At 39.3% G+C, this 4,850-nt stretch overlaps 1 protein-coding gene across 1 annotated transcript in view; it reads right to left on the bottom strand.

Moving 5' to 3' along the window:
• LOC107674633 (protein sidekick-1-like) overlaps nucleotides 1-4,850 on the bottom strand; it is a 370,868-nt gene that overhangs the window by 154,964 nt on the left and 211,054 nt on the right. The gene's annotated exons all lie outside the window — the stretch shown is intronic.

Here is a 4,850-nt window from a genome sequence, read left to right as displayed (position 1 = left end):
GAACGGCAGAGCGGGGATGGAGTAGGGGGAGGGATGGGGGACCCAGGTCCGTGTGGTAGCGGGGGACCTGGGGACTGGGGCAGAGCCGGTGGGATGGGCACCCAGGGAAGAACCAGCGGCCACCACAGCGGTGTGTGTGGATGCTCCAGGAACGGGCGTGAGGTACTGGGTGCCGCAGACGAGGCCTCTGACGACCCTGGGATAGCCGCCTCGGAAGAACTGTTAGCAGGCTCTGCAGCCAACTCCATCCTGACGGCTGAGCCGCTCAACTGCAGAGCCAGGTTGACGTAGTCCTCCAGCGCCTCCTCGGGGTGCCAGAATGGCATAAGGGATTTGAAAGGCTCGGTTAGGCCACCCCAGAAACAGACCATTGAGCAGGTCCTCTACGTCGCCGACTGGCGAGCCACTCCCACGAAGTCCCTGGCGTAATCCTCAATGCCCTGGCGGACATTGAGGAACTTTCCTGCTGGACCCATGCTGGGCGGATTATTCTGTCACGCCCCGGTACATAAACACACTGTGTAAACAGGGGTCTGGGTCCAAATGCAGGCTTTGATTAACTGCAGGGGAAAACAAAGTAAAAATCAAAACAGAACACAAACAGATCTGAGACTCTGACACACAGGCTTGAAACAGAAAATGGACTCTGACACAATATGGCCACGTAGAGCTTGCATCAGTCCCGTAACACACTTAATAATCCGCCCAGAGAGGCGTGGGGAAGGCGTATAAATAGCCCTCAGGATGGGCAACAGCTGTGTGTGTGTGTGAGTGTGTGCACAGGTGTGTGGCGTCAAGGTAACGGAGTCCGGGAGGAAGGGAAGTGGCGACCTCTGGTGGTGAGAGGGAGAACACCAGACCCAGACCCCTGACACCTGGTCACTTCATGCGTTTTTTCTGATCGGATAGCTATCCGATCATGAAAAGACCAGGTGTAAATGCCCTCCGAAACACATTCGAGACGGATATAAATCCGATCGCTCAAACCACTTCAGGAGGTGGTCTGGGACAAGTGCAAATGCATCTGGTTGTTTAAACCACATATGCTAATTTTACTCCTCCCAAAACGTTAAAATAATAAATGTGTGAGAGCGTGTTATAGGCTATATGACATTATAGTCAGATATGACAGCTCTAATGCAACACGCATTGCCGCAGACGAGTAGCTGAGTATCTCTTCAGCAAGCCGATGCGCAAACTGCCGCGAATTAAACTGAATGTAAGACGCAGACGCTCAACACACAATCATCTTCATTAAAAGTAGTGTGACTAACCTATCTTTCCAGTTCTGATGCCGCACGCTCTCCTATTGCTGGCTTTGATCTTGAAATGAGCTGATAATTAATCAAATGCAGCGCTTATCTTTTGATTTTGTTGACGTGAATTTAACCAGGTGTAAACAGGCCCTAAAGTAGGTGATAAAACAGTATGCGATTGGCGTGGTACATCCAAATATACAGTATTCATAAAACTGTTGGTAAAACCTACCTTGATGACCTACTACTTACAGCAAGATGCTGTAGTGTGCATCCAATGGACACTTTTCTATCCCATGAGGCCTGGGAGAGGATTTGTGAATGGCAGTGAAGTGACGCAACTGATGCTGTATGTCACATGACAATGACAACATGATGATTGCAGTACGTCCAGATTACATTTATACTACATACATTCATAGAACATACTTTTTAAATGGTCACAAAGAAAGTACTTTCAAAAGAATTCAAAAGAAGTATAGCATGCAATTGCCACTAAATTTCAACACATTTACTGAATGCTTATGTGAGAGTTATGCAATCTGAACAGATTTGAGGTTAAATTATCTATTTTTTTGTCATTGGATATCAGTGATCTGTTTATTTATTATTAATTTTAAACATTTTTATATCTCTTTGTAAATGGAGGATTTGTGGACACAACAATTCATTTAGATTTCTAGGGATTTTTTTTTTTTAAATCTAAGGTAAATGTTAGTTTAAGTTCGACCCTTGACTTGTGTTTAATTTTTTTATTTAATAATTATTTATACTGCATGGAGCATGGAATTCCATGAATTACATTATTCATTATAGCCTACAGGCTAATTCAGCAGAACCATTCCATCTAAATTCATAGTTTGTTGTTGTTCTTTTCTATTAATAAACATAGGTTATAAATTATCATCATTATTATAACTAAACTGTCAAAATTCACGCATTCACACAAAACATTTAATTTATTACTCTACCTAACGATAATAAATAAATAATTAGAAATGACATAGGGTCGTCCTAACCCAGTGGGGCAGGATGACCTCCTTTGATGATTTTCCATTTTGTGCATTAACACAAAATCAGCAAATACATCCATTTATTTCCCTTAATAGTACTATATTGGATGATGCATCATTATCATGTACATGCTAATCTAATTTTTAAATATGGTTTAGTAGTAAAAAAAAAATATATGGTTACAATTTAGCAGTAAATGCACACTGTTCTTAACTTATTAGAACCTTCCAGTCAGGTGTTTTGGAGCAGGTTGAAGTGTAACTCTGCAGGAAGATGGCCTTCTTCAGAAACAAAGAGCAGAGTCAGATATCCTTACTGAATCTGGTAGCTGGTAGAGCATGGGACGACAAGGTCATGGGTTCAATTCCCAAAGAATGAATGGCCTGAAAATGAATGCAATTTTAGTAAATGTGGGCTAGAACAAAACCATCTCTCCTTTCCATACAAACACATTGGGTAAAACCTGTAGCAGGTATCCTGCAGCCTCTACAGCAACCTCGCCCATGCAAACGCCTCCTGTACAGTCACTCATGCATCTTTCTTTCTGCTTTGCAGGGCCTGTAGTAGCGGCACAGCACCATTACAGCTACAATCACTGAAATATAAACTAAAATAGTGCTGGAGGAAAAGTTTACAAGTTCACTGGGAAGGCAGCTATAAGAGCTTCTTTATAGCTGTAAGGGAAGGGACTGGCCCGTCTTCTACCTTTGACGGTAGAAGCGAGTATTACTGTCAATCAAACTAAACGAACCAAAAAAGTCCTAGTGAATGCAAAAAGTATACATCTGATCTTGTTTTCTTTCCTCAGCTACATTTTAGGGCATCTTTGCGACATGGTGGACAGACTGTGATCGGGACAGCCATGACTTTGGGTCCTGAAACTGTCAGCTAGCTTTGTGATGCAGACATAGTGACAGTAGTACAAAGGCAGGGAGGCATCTTTGTTGTGTCAGAGTTCGCAACAACACTGTGACTAAATAATGAGACGAGACGTGCCTCATCAGAAATGTGAAGGCTGTGTTGTTGTGAGACTTTGCACAAGAAGAAAAGATAGTATGCACTATTCTCTTTGATGAACAAGGTTTTGGAGTGCTTGCCCTCTGGACTCCTGATGCCACTTTTGCTTTCTGTGGGTGATATATGTGGATCCCAGCAGCCTCAACCATGTCAACCAGCTCTCTAGCGATGTTTTTTTCAAGTCATCTACAACTTCTGAAGCAGGAGGCTAGAAAGAAACCAGTGCAACAACAGTTTTAATGTTGTAATACTCTGCAAGATTAAGCACACTTCACCATTGTGAAAGAGTTGTCTTCCAGCCTGACACATGAGGGGAAATGGAAGAATTCAACATTATATGAAATTCACACAAATTAGAAAAAAACAAATATATTAGTAATTACACTGAAAAAAAAAAAGATTTAGAAACAACTTTCACTCAGGAATTGCTAGTAAATATCACAAAGAAACTGCAATTAAAACATTGAATTAAACATTAAATTTTGAAGTAGACAGACTGAAATTGTATATTCCTGTAAAATGTATTTTAATAATATTTATTTACATCTTCAAAGAAATTTATATAGGATGATCTGAAACATTAAAGTGTGACAAACATGCAAAAAAAAAAAGAAATCAGGAAGGGGGCCAACACTTTTTCACACCACTGTATAGATAGATAGATACGTGCCATTGATTTAAAATAATTTATTGATTTATAATCGATTAAATTAAACTTTATAAAAATATAATATGCAAGACATAATATTTAATTATTTAAAAAGAACTGACCCTCCTGACCCTGACCCTGAAATACTAACTAAGGACAGATTAATCAAGAAAGACAAGCAAGCTAGTAAATAAATAAATACAGTTTACTTATTTTAGTTCAAATTTAAATAAATATTTAAAGATTTCCACATCTATATTGATTGATTTTGATTTACAAACAAGGAAAGAGGTGATCTGCTGTAACACAATGTACATTTTTAAAAACAAATTTCCTTGGAGTCACCCAATGCAAACTGTTCTCGTTAGGGGAATTAATGGGGTTGCTAGGCAACCAAGTTTGCTGGCAGGTCCCGGCTGCTCCTTAAGTAACCCAGCAGCCTGTGTGGGTCACGATGGTGCGTGCCCGTCTGCTCTGGGGCTTCAAGTGCTATCTGACATTTCAAAGACTTTCAGCGTAATTCATTATGGACGACTTCCAAGCCCTGATTAAAATGATTTGCTCGATAATAATTTAACCTAATGATTTTCCATCTGTGAGACTTGACAAGGTTTTGGAACAGAATTTATACAGAAAAACAATAACCAGAACTCTAAAGCCCAAAATGAGAAAAGCTGGCACTAAATAAATGAATGAATGAATGAATGAATGAATGAATAAATAAATACATAAATACATACATACATACATACATACATAACTAAGAGTTAATATTTTTCAGATAAAAAAAAAAAAAAAGCCAAATGGGTAACACTAAACAATAACTGAATAATAACAAACATATCATTAGTTAATATATATATATATATATATATATATATATATATGTTTATTTATTAAATATTAAAAATATG

The sequence above is a fragment of the Sinocyclocheilus anshuiensis genome, unplaced genomic scaffold (genome assembly GCF_001515605.1).
Source record: "Sinocyclocheilus anshuiensis isolate Anshui unplaced genomic scaffold, SAMN03320099.WGS_v1.1 scaffold152, whole genome shotgun sequence".
Classification (NCBI taxonomy): domain Eukaryota; kingdom Metazoa; phylum Chordata; class Actinopteri; order Cypriniformes; family Cyprinidae; genus Sinocyclocheilus; species Sinocyclocheilus anshuiensis.
Note: the sequence above shows the minus strand (reverse complement) of the source record. Positions and strands in the feature narration are given on the sequence as shown.